This window comes from Anthonomus grandis, chromosome 17, assembly GCF_022605725.1.
Source record: "Anthonomus grandis grandis chromosome 17, icAntGran1.3, whole genome shotgun sequence".
Taxonomy (NCBI): Eukaryota; Metazoa; Arthropoda; class Insecta; order Coleoptera; family Curculionidae; genus Anthonomus; species Anthonomus grandis.
In genome coordinates, this window is record NC_065562.1 from 2,873,890 (window position 1) to 2,886,615 (window position 12,726).

Below are 12,726 nucleotides of genomic sequence, written 5' to 3' on the forward strand. Positions count from 1 at the left end.
TCTTTGAATTTTTTTTTATCAAAGTATTACTTTATATTACTCACCCAACATTTGAAAAATTAAAATGCAACTTAAATAAAAATACCAATCTAAATTTTAAATTGTTTTTTACTCTTAAAGTGTGCGTTATTGTATAAAATAATATAATTTAAGAAAATACCTATTTGTTTTTTTTATTTTTAAATATATGGTGTGTATTTAAAAATAAGTAAACAATCAGATGTAATTCTATGATAAAATAATTGTTTTTTAATTCTGGCAGCAACCAGTAGTGAGTGTAAACCAAACTAGTAAGTGTAAACCAAAATATAGGTAATCATAAAAAAAGGAAACATTATAATAATAGAAACTTTAAGTGCTACAGCAGAAACGATAGGTATATGTTAAGATTTTTCTCTTTCATCCTGTGTCTAGGAAATGAAAAACGCGAACTCAAACCTGTTTAAAACATTAAAGGTTTCATAAAAAATAGCGCGCTATGGTTAGCACCGCCTCCTAGCATTAATAACGTAATACGAGCTGAGATACTACCAAAACTACTTATTTTGGAATACCCTGTCTAGCGCTGTAAAACTAAGTACCAAGTACTACCATAATATGGGAAAAAAATTAAGATTTTTGTTTCTTTTTCCTCACATTTTATTTATAAGTATACCTATATAAAAATACAGGGTGTAGAACTCGTCAAAAGAAGTTGGTTGATATACCAAAAATTGCCTATACTCGTATAGTAAAAGTTGCATATTAAGAAAGTTAGTTTGCGTTTTTGAAATTTTTTTTTTCATTATCAAGTTAAGTGGACATTGTTTTTACAAAAACTATTCAAAATTGTCCCCACTTGTTCGATTAGCCCAAAATGTTGTTCGGCAAATCCATATTTTAAATTGTTTATGTCTTAATTTTGGTAAGAGGTAGAAAAAAATATATGTGGTTCTCATGAGTAAAGCACACTTTTTTACTGAAGTGATGAATAAAGTAATATTTCCGTTTGTAAATAAGGCACTCTCGTGATTTCTTCTTGAATAAAAAACTATTTTTTATATTTTTTTTATTGAAGCGAAGTTAACTTTAATTACTAAACTTTAATTGTAGTAGTCCCGTATCTTTTTTTATTTACTTTTTTTTTAAACCTTATAAAACGTATAAGTAATGGATCAAAGGTCAGTTTCAAAGCGAAAATTTTATTTCCTATTTAATGACAAATTACAGTTCTTTAAGTATAACATCTTAATAACAAATAATAACATTCAATACTACTCCTAACAAGCTTTAGTAAGTATAATTACAATTTAAATCTACAATAAAAATACTTTTTTTATTTAAACTTTTAAATAGCCTACGTATTGTGTTTTTTTCGAAACTTATACCTTTTTTTTTAACTAATAATTATTTAATATCACGGGGTGCATTTGGTATTGGTATGGCTTCTTAATTAATATTTGGTATAAAAACCATTTGCGTCAATGCATTGTTGCAGCCTTTTCCGCATTAATCCCGCGTAATTACTAAAATCGGGTCTCCCTCTGAAAGATTCCCAAACTCTTTGAGCGTGGGCTAGTAACGTTTCCTTCGATCTAATTTGGCCTTGATTAAAAGTATCCCAAGAATTCACCATTTCAGCCCACAAATTTTTGATGGGGTTTAAGTCGGGGCTTCTGGATGGCCATGGAATTAAATTAAATTCCGGATGTTCCTCAAACCATGTTCTCGCCATACGGGAGGTATGATTTGGACAATACAATTATCGTGCATAAAGGATATTGGTCCAGCCGGATATAATATTCTGTATGAAGGCAGAAAAGAATTTTCCAAAATGTCCACGTAGTCCGCGGAATTCATTTGGGGTGGCGTGGTTACCAGCATTCCGGGTCCATTTTGGGTCATCCAACCCGATAATGACAATGTTATTATCCCGCTTTTTTCAGTTTCTTCGACATAATGGGAATCATATCTGGTACTTGTAGGTGTCCACACTAATTGATGGGACCTTATATCCGAAGAAATTTCGGAACTATTATTTTCGGTAAATACCACATTTGACCAGTCTCGGTCAATATTTTCTTGAGCAAACCTAAGCCTTCGCTCTGCGTTGTCGACCGTTAATTTGGCCTTTTTGGCTGGTCGTCTACAATTTATTCCAGCTGAACGAAGAGTATTCCTAATTGTTTGCATACTAACATCCAAGTTCATGGTTTCTTTGACCACCCGGCTATTTGTGAAAGGGTTATTTCTTACTTGGGTAACAATAGCTTCTCTCATATTTTCGGTCAATACAGGTTTCCTTCCAGGATGTTGTCTGGTTTCTACATGCCCTTCTGCTTCTTGACGTTGGATCCAGCGTCTAACTTGTTTGAGCTGTTTAAAAGCAAATGCAGTAATTAGTATTAATTAATTAAATAGATATCTATTATACTATTAGGTTAGTGACAACAGTTTAGCAAAGGGGTGGCCAATATGTATAGGTATAGATAAAAAATAGCAGTAAATATTTTATTATTAAGAATAAGTTAATAAAGTAGGTACTAAAAAAGCAATAACAGCGTCTCTTAACAATAATATAATTTTATATTATTTATTGGTGTTTTTTTAAAACATTCAGAGCGTTACGTCAAAATATATTTCTATGACAACTTTTTTTAATATATGGTGAAAAGCAAATAAAGCGAAAATATTGACAAAGTTTTCAAAATGAAAATATTTCAGATTAAAATGTTTGCTATGACTTTTATAAAACCTTCATATTTAAAAATAACAACCGGCGCGAAGAGACAAAATTATTTTAAATTATAATAAAAGCAGGCGATAGAATTCTTCTCTTCTTTTTCGTAAATTACCTATGTCAAAGCTCAGTCTAATATCGTAAAATGCATATATATATGTATCATATTACTAAATCGAATAAATATAATTAACGAGGTAAAGCTTAAATTTGGCATAAAAAAACCCATTCACAGGTATAATAATAAATACATTAATAATACAGATATAAAAATATACTAGATGGATACAAATAATGCGGTAGTGGATTGGCTCACGGTGCGTTTTGGACTAAATATTATTTTAATAAACATTTTTTAATAGGGCCACTCCCCTTAACCCTCAACTGGTGCAGTAGTAAGTCAGATATTAAATTTAAAATTCAAAATATCGCCAATCTATACTACATTCGACTACCGTTTTTGAGAAACCTTTAAACCCATTAATACTTTTTTTAGGGTATGGTACTGCATTAAATTTATTTTCTTATCTAAAAAAAACTAAACCTTCGTTTTTTAAATATTTAGAAAAAACTTGAATGTTTTTAAGATATCGCGTTGCAACACTTTAAAAAACTCACCCTGTATAAGGGTTGCTTGGATTTAAAAAATACTACCTCAAAAAAAAAACAATCAATCATATCTAAAATGATTTTACTTTAAAAATAAAACAAAAACATTTTTGATTTTGATAGATCCAATTACATGTATATTTTTCTTTGTTAAAAAATATAGGTAAGTTTTATAACTTTTTTACATATCTATCGATAAATTAAACTTAAGATATGTAATTTTCAGCTATTTTTCTAAATAAAAAATTTAATGAAAAAATTATAAATTACCCTCGAAATCACTCCTATTTGAATAGATTCTTAGGACGATGAGATAATAATTTTCGTTTTTGATCTATTAAATTTATTAGCTTATTTCGGGATATCAAAAAAAGTTGGTTCCGTATAAAAACAAACCTTTTTTTTCTAAATGAAAGTTAAAGAGAATTTTTGAAGATTTTTGACAAATTTCATAGTTTAGGTTAAATAGATTTTACCTAACAAAAAATTTAAACGAAATGCATACAAAAAAAACTTACTGAAAGATCCGTAGCCATTGCTATTTTTCGTAAGGTGGCACCCATCTCATGCATAACAATAATTCTAGTACGAATTTCCATGATACTCTCCCTCTCTCCAGGCAATCTTGGCATTATGAAAAAATATTACATAAAACACTTTAAAAAATAAAAAAAAAAATTAAACACGTAAATAGACTCGAGGCACTATAAACACAAAAGACAGTACAATTCTACTTACCATCAAATTTATTTATAATTACCACCTTATACATTTTACCTGCATCCCCGTGCCGTCAATTACTATGGAAAAATCCTCCTTAAAAATAGATCTTAAAATTTACAATGGTACCTTATACACAATGTTATAATGGGATCGATCGCATAAGCTGCCCCCGCATCAGCCCCCGTTACTTATTTTCGAAAAATGCCGCTATACTTTCTTCATTCATACAGTGTAGCCAAATTGTGCTTAAATTACGTGTAAATGGGTAAAGAGCCACGGAGCGAGGGACATTTTCAATTTTGTTGACTGTACATTTTGATTGTTTCAAATATTGCACTAACTTTTTGACTTTTGAACTACTTCTACTTCTACTTAGCTGATGCGCCAACCTTGCAAACAGAGAGTCGCCCAAAAAAAGAGGCTTCATACGCCTGCGAAAATTGGCCAAAAAAGGGCTTTTCTGGATAGATGAGATCTAAGAATCTAAAAGGTTTTTTGATATGGGGTTTTAAAATATTTGTTCAGAAAGGACAAGCCTTCAACTAGACTTCTGTAGTTTTATTTTTTTAAATTAGGCCTAAAATCATATTAAAAACAATGCTTAAACATACAGAAAATTAAGGTAATTTTCAACGCTATATTTTAGCTGTTTAGAATTTAAATTTCAAAAAATTGATTCTACAGATGTCTAGATTAATCCATTAACTAACAATTTTATAAAAAAATAATATTAAAAAAGCGCTAGTTTCTTAGATCTCATCTATCCAGAAAAGGCTTTCAGCGCAGTTTTTACCGGATAAATTCCAATATCGTTGAGTGATTGCTAATCCATATCGTTGATTGATAATCGATCGTACTAAAAGTCACCCCTTCTGTACTACTTTGAACCCTTCTGTACTATTTTTGAAATTTTCTTAGCTGAATTGGATTACGCTCTTAAGGCCGCTGCACAATTCATGCCCGGAAAAAATCTTGTTCAGATACCTATAGGTATATAGAATCAACGTAAACAACAGGCAATATAAGAGGAATTTTTATGTTATTTAGGATTTTTTTTGGATCAACTTTCGTTTTCTTTTTGGTTTACTCAACAATCATTCCAACCTAAAATTATGACAACGTCAAAGTCAAAAAATAGATGCAAAAATAAATAATTCTTACTTTGAATAAAAAATGCTTTAAAAAATTCAAAAATAAAAAACACTTTTTTTCGATATTTTAAGTTAAAATGAATTCGAGTTCAAACATAATTTTGACTGTTCCACTTAATTTTGTTATTGAGATTTGTTACACACATTATAGTTTTGCACTGTATAGGGAATAAAAATAATATAATTTTTATTTAAATAATAAGGGTTGTTAAGGAAAAAAATGCGATATGCCTTAGTGCGAGAAAAAAAAAGTACCTACCTATCTATTATTTTTCCCTAAAGGGGCGTATATCTCATTAGTAGGAATTCCTATTAATGAGATATAGGTATAGGCCCCCAAAAGACGCTCCTACAAATATTTTTCAAAAGACAAAATACTGTCCCAAAGAGTATGAAAGTAAATACCACACTCTCGAAACAAAAATCGACGGGTCCGACTAGACTTTAAATAAAATTGAAACCCCTTATAAGGTAGGCATGTAGTAATAAAACAAAACATATTTTATTACTACCAGGTATATCCGTAAAATAACTCAATAACGTGTCACCAGTATAATTAAATCTATCAAAATCAAAACAACCATTCCGTTCGGTTTCAAAAACCTAATATAATTTTATCTGAATACAATCAATACAGGATATAAAGTGCAAGTACATATTTAAATGAATCGACGGGGCCACGGGGCGATCATACGTTAAAATACAAATATGCCTAGCCAATGAGAGCGCTTCGGAATCCGCGAGGGCGTGGTATGCGAACCGCCAAATTCAAAATAGGAAATTTTCAATGTATGTAGAGTTTTTCTATTCATATTTATATTTAATTAGGTTTTTATGATGCCTATATATTTTAGATGCAGAAAAGTGCAATATGCATTAAAAACATTTAATAAGAAGATTTTTAGCTATTATTAGTAAATGGATTATGGATTTTTTTTTAATATTTACAGCGTGTGATCAATTATTATTTTTAAAATATTTTATAAATACTTGCCAAATTTGGTTTTTATAGCAAATTAGCTCTTTTATTGACGAAATTTGTTAATAATTTGGTATAGCGGTACGTGTAAGCGCAATGTATGAATTATTTAATTATTATTGTTAGTTAAATATTAAAAATGGGGTGATACGAAATTAAATTGGTGTGTAGAGCTGATAAATTAATTAGTTAATAGGTGGATGAGTGGATAAATAAAAAAGTTAGAAAATAAAAATAAATGGCAATTAATTTTTTTAACAATATATGGTGAACATTTTAAAGTTCGCATTTTTACATACCTCTATGTCATAATTCTAATATGCACCTTAGTAATATAATAATTGTCAATAGTTATTTGAAAGTATAATATTATTTTAAATTGTCCACTACCACTATACATATTCTATACATTATACTTAAGTGGTTGATATAAAGTATATATATGGTTAGAAAAGCTGGATAAAGGGTAAGTATGACTAAAAAGTCAAAGTATAAGAACAGAAAACAAAACAAAAACGTAGAAATTATATTTTAACTTTGTTTATTTCAAATAAAAAAAAAATCTATAAATTTATTTGTTATTTAAATATAATAATTTATGGTATTTTTAATATCAACAACCTCAAAATTAAATGCAAAGAGGCTAAATGTATTAATCTGGTATATAGTATGTAGACTCGCACTTCTTTAGCTTATTTGTCATCTCTGCTGGTCATGTATATACAGCCCAAACCATTCAAACTTCCATTCAATAGTAACATGAAAAAAAATTACTGCTTTGTATACATTTTAATTAATAAATATATACTCACAGAGGATCTTCCCCCTCGTTCCATGTCAATTTCAAGTTAATCCAATTAGCTTTTCTGCACCCTAAAAAATATTAAAAACATAGCAAAGAAAATGTAATAGAAAATGATTAGTTGAATATTAACATACAAAATAAGCTAACATTTTAGTCTTAAAATAAAAGATATAAAAATACTAATACAGAAACCAACACCTATGATGTCTTAAAATTTGTTTGTGTTGAAACCTACACCAAATTAAGCCTTACAAAAACTATATTTAGTTATATTATTCTGATTATAACACAAAATACCATATAAAATACCACATCCTATTTTTGTTAACTTCACAGCTATACAAACATAAAAAAATAGCTACAATTCAAATATTATCTAGCCATTAAATACACAAAGAAATCTAGCTCATTTTTTATTTGGATAGTACATTTGTTTTTCAATTTTTCTTTTCTTTTCAATGCCCTGAGAATTTTCTTCCTCCACCTCTTTATTTTGAAATTTGTTGATTACAGCCATAAATCTGGCAAATGCATTTTTATCTAAGCTTCTACCATAGCTACAAATTTCTTGTAATGCAATCTTAAAATAAGTATAAACGATGTAATAAAAATGTAACTTATATTTTACGCAAACTACTTCTCGATTTTCTTCAAAGTCCATTGCAGAACTATTGACTTTCATTTTTGAACTCTCCTGAATAAAATGGTTTACATCCTCTTGATAATTGATTTGGCTAGTTGTGGGTTGATCAACAAACAAAACATTATCCTTTTCCTCTTCACTCACAGTTGGGGAACCTACTACAAACTCGCTCCTCTGCTCAAAAATGGCTACAGCATGTATATGTTTACAAAGTACTGTTTTGACAGAATTTTCTGGACACTCACATCTGTATTTATGAAAACATATTTTACAGATGTTACAGTATCCAGTGCGACATTGCTCATCACATAGTTCATGACAAGACACAACATAGAACTTACCACTTACCGAAACACTTTGTACTTTTCTAAAAATTCTACCTTACCATTCATTTTTTCGGCTTTGTTATGGACTTCTATTACAATTTTATGCTGATAGCTATTTGAGTTTGGTCTTGTTGACATGTTCCTTGAATGCGAATGCTTCCCCCAGACTTCTCACTTTGCACACGCTATTAAATCCTAAAAGTAAACACAACAAAACATACTTATGTATGTTTGATAATGATAACTTTGACTTTGTACAACCTCTGATATTGCTCCTGTTGTAATTGTAAAATATGTGTTCTTCCCCATTCTTAAACTTGTTTCGGGTCTGACAAGCATAATCTACTTCCCTATTATCTTGTGCCCTCCAAGATGTGAATTCTTCAAAATTCCTAAAATTTAAAATTGATTCTTTGACAGTTATATGGTGAATATCAAGCAAATGTTTGTTTAAACAGTTAAAATATGAAAATGTCTGGATATCATTAGTACACATTGGACATATAATATGTTTTATTTGTTCCTTCCCAACAAATTCAGGGTGAAACTTTTTCCAGTGCCTGTTTCTGGTAGATGTGCTTGAAAATTCCTTATCACAAATGTCACAGATTGCATTTTGTTGACTGCAAAATAAATAATTATTCAAATTAGAACTAAAAAAAATTATATGTATCTTACCTTAGTGATGCCATAATTGTCTAACAGACAGCAACAGATAAGTGCAAATATTGGTTTAAGTGGAAGGAAATTATGCACTAAGAAACACTGGCAAGTTTATTAAAAGGTAATGAAAATCAAACACTAAATTGTTTGTTTTTGAGCCCCAGCACAGATATGGATTGTATAGATAATGGAGTAAACACTCAACACTATACACTATGAATTTTCACTCAAATAGTCGCAAAGTTGATATAATTGTTGATAATTAAATCAATTATTAGGAAGCAAGCAAAGCAAATAAAATCTGCAATATTGGTTAAGTTAAACAAAACCAATGCCTTGATTTTCAATTTCCGTAACTAATCGGCAACGAAATTTGACGTACGAACTTTCACGAAAGGATCAGCAGTGCTGATCCACTCTTAATTTCTCTGATTGGCTGGGCATATTTGTATTTTAACGTATGCTGATCAGGCGACGGGGCGAAACAGTGCGCTCTATCGGAAAAGTTTTTACGTAGACACTTGTATACCCATCTCTATGAAGTTGATCAGCTGATTGTCATCTCTTCTGTCTCTAAACGGATCAACAACACACGACGTGTTTACAAATAATACAATCCTGTCTCAATTAAAATTAAGTCCATTATTGAATTATTCTTAGTATAGTTTTGTGTTAATAAATATCTAGTAAAAAAGTTATTTGCTGTTAAAGTTCTTGTGCTCGTCGCATGTCCAAACGGTAATAAATCATATTTTGTATTTTCTTATATTAAAACTAAGGTCGAATTAAGAGGCCTACCATTAAAATATGATATAAATTTGTAAAACAATATGTGCATGTGTATTTGTCAGAAATTATCAAAGATATACAAATTGGTGCAACATGATAAATATGCAGTCTTGGTTTTACACTAGGGGCAGTCGGGGCAAGTGCCCAGGGCGGCAGAATTTTGAGGGGTGGCAAATCTCAAGAAAGAAAAGAAAATATTTTCAACGGTTATACTTATAAATTACCATGGGGATTATTTACATGTCAAATATTAAGAGTAAAATTTGCTTTAATGAAGTAAATTGAAGGCCTGATAAATACTTTAAAACTAAAATAACAACTGGCAACATCTTTTTGACCCAAATATCTATTTTTGCTTCTAAATGAAAATCCATATTGATAGTAAATAATGAACTTTTTTGAATATAATGTAAATTACCTATTGAAAAGTTCATGCATACATAAAAAGCAGATGTGTCTTTCGATGAAAACGACACACTCATATACATCTTTAGATTTCTATAGCTGTCAGATCATTTTTCGAAACAGTTAATATTTTAAGATTTAATATTTTAATAACAGTTAATATTTTCATTGTTTACATCTACATGATCAAACAAGTCTGTAATTAAAAATCCGTCTCCATTTTACAATTGTATTAAATGACAGAACATTTTACATTTTTCAATTCTTAATAAAAAGTATTTTTTTCCTCTTATTTTATATTTTTTTGTCTTAACCTACCTTCGTGATAAAAAAAAAAGATGAAAGCAAATTATATTTAATTGGATACAAATTAATTTTTAAAATAAGGATTTTACTAGTATTTCATTGATAGTTTTAGATAATATGCAATCTAATATTCAAATTGATCTAGCAACCGCACTCATCAGGACAATAAAACATAATAATATATAAACACCTTAAAAAAATGATAAGGGATGTTGTATTACCATAGAGGTCAGATACAGAGTTTTCCTTCAACTACAGTAGTATGGCACGTTATTATATAAGTAATGTTACAGATTTGTGAGTTCTTCTTTCAAGTTCTTTAAAAGGGGTGGAGGTATATCGGTTTATATTAAATCAAACATAAATTATGAGGTAGAAATAAATAAATCCTTGAATGGCTGTGACTGGTCGACAATAAAATTAGTAAATCCTAAAATTAAAATAATTAGTGTTTATCGGCCCCCCTCATCCGACGCTAGATTGTTCATCAATGATCTGGACCCAAGCCACCGTAATATAGAAAGCCAGAACCCTCGAGTCGTGACGTCGTTCGTATGTTATAGCCATATTTATTCAATACTACCGCTGTTAAAATCATAATATTATCATTGTGTATCGTTTAAATAATAATATTGTTTAATAAAATTAATAGTGTGTTAGTAGAAAGAAGTACAAATAATAAAAACATATTCTTTATTAAAACAAAAATGATATAAAAATCAACAAATTCCTTAATGAGTTATAAATATGAGGCAAATAAGGCCTATATGATACAATAGTTTTTAATAACTACTGAAACATATTATTATGAAAATGTAAATACGCTAATGATTCTCCTAGTTTTTGTACAATTTTATTAGTATTCTGTAGTTAAAGTTGATTCGTAGGGTTTCTTTAGGGTTCTACTTACGTTTGGTTTATTATTTTTATCTACAGTGTTTAGTTTTTAAATAGTTCATCTTGTTCGAGAGCCCCATTTTGGCCCCAATTTAGGTTATTTAGGTTATATTATTGTAAAATCCCTGTAGTTCTAATTTTCTAGAATTTGTATACTTGCTTGCTTTGACTGTCAGTATTCTCCTAAAATTATTGGCCGTTCTATCGCAAAAATATGAAGATGGCGAGCAAGTGATAGCTTATTTCAGTAAAACGTTATCAAAACCAGAAAGAAACTATTGTGTCACCAGACGAGAGCTATTGGCAGCAGTAAAAGCTATTGAACATTTCCATAAATATTTGTATGGTCAACGATTTATCCTTAGAACTGACCATGCTTCGTTGAAATGGCTGTTTCAGTTTAAAAACCCCGAAGGACGGACAAATAGCAAAGTGGCTTCAACGATTACAAGAGTATCACTTTACAATATAACATAGGAAAGGCGAATATCACCAAAATGCCGATGCTTTATCGAGAAGACCCTGTATTGAAACATGTCAACATTGTTTTAAAAAGGAATCAAAACAGCATCCAGAGATATTTACTTGTAATCGTATTGGCCTTCACAGTTCTAAAGAGTGGGATGTAGCTAGTTTAATCCAAGATCAGTGTGATGACCCAGTATTTGGTCTTATTTACGAACTGAAATCTCGAGAAATTTCAAAACCAGAATGGAAAGACATTTCTGACAAATCTCCAGAACTTAAAGCTTATTGGTCTCAATGGAATTTATTGGTTATAATAGATGGATTATTAAAAAGAGTCTGGGAGAGCGCAGATGGCAAAGAAAAGACATATCTGACAGTCCTTCCTCGAAAACGTATTCCGGAAGTCCTTGAAGCTGTTCATGGCGGTGTCCGCGGAGGACATTTTGGAGTTAGTTAGACCTTGGCAAAAGTTAGAGAACGGTTTTACTGGCTGAACAGTCATCAAGATGTTGAACGCTGGTGCCGACAGTGTAAGCAGTGTTCGTCAAGCAAGGGCCCAAGACCCCTGACAAAAGGACAGATGATGTAGTATCTGAATGGTGCACCCTTTGAACGAATTGCCATAGACGTAGCAGGACCCTTTCCTACTAGTAATTTCGGAAACCGATATGCTCTTGTTGCTATGGATTACTTTAGTAAGTGGCCCGAGGTCTATCCGAATCCAAACCAAGAAGCAACGACAGTAGCTGAAGTGCTGTTCCAGAACTGGATTTGTCGATTTGGTGTACCCAGAGAAATACATTCAGACCAAGGAAGGAACTTTGAGTCACAAATATTCCAACAAGTATGCCAGTTGCTGGGAATCAATAAGACCAAGGTCAAGGTCACCAAAGCTCCAGAAGGATTGGGAAGGTCCATTCAACGTGGTCACCAGAATCAACGACGTGGTGTACCGTATCCAGCGACATGCGACAACGAAGATGAAAATTGTAAACATCGTCCGGCTAGCGCCCTATCATGACTCAGGTGGTCCTATGTTTGATCGGGATGATCAAACTTGAGAGGAGAGCAGTATTATGAAAATGTAAATACGTTAATTATTCTCCTAGTTTTTGTACAATTTTATTAGTATTCTGTAGTTAAAGTTGATTCGTAGGGTTTCTTTAGGGTTCTACTTACGTTTGGTTTATAATTTTTATCTATAGTGTTTAGTTTTTAAGTAGTTCATCTTGTTCGAGAGCCC

General features: G+C 30.7%; 1 protein-coding gene across 2 annotated transcripts in view; it reads left to right on the forward strand.

The window, feature by feature from the left end:
• Positions 1-12,726, forward strand: part of LOC126746100 (probable RNA methyltransferase CG11342) — a 57,647-nt gene that overhangs the window by 14,224 nt on the left and 30,697 nt on the right. Inside the window, exon 1 of one of the 2 annotated variants that reach the window (XM_050454211.1) lies at positions 9,189-9,356. The exons of the other annotated variant lie outside the window; for it this stretch is intronic. The gene's annotated coding sequence lies outside the window, so the exon portion shown is untranslated. Of the gene's footprint in view, positions 1-9,188; positions 9,357-12,726 lie in introns of those variants that run through there. 2 annotated transcript variants of the gene reach the window in all.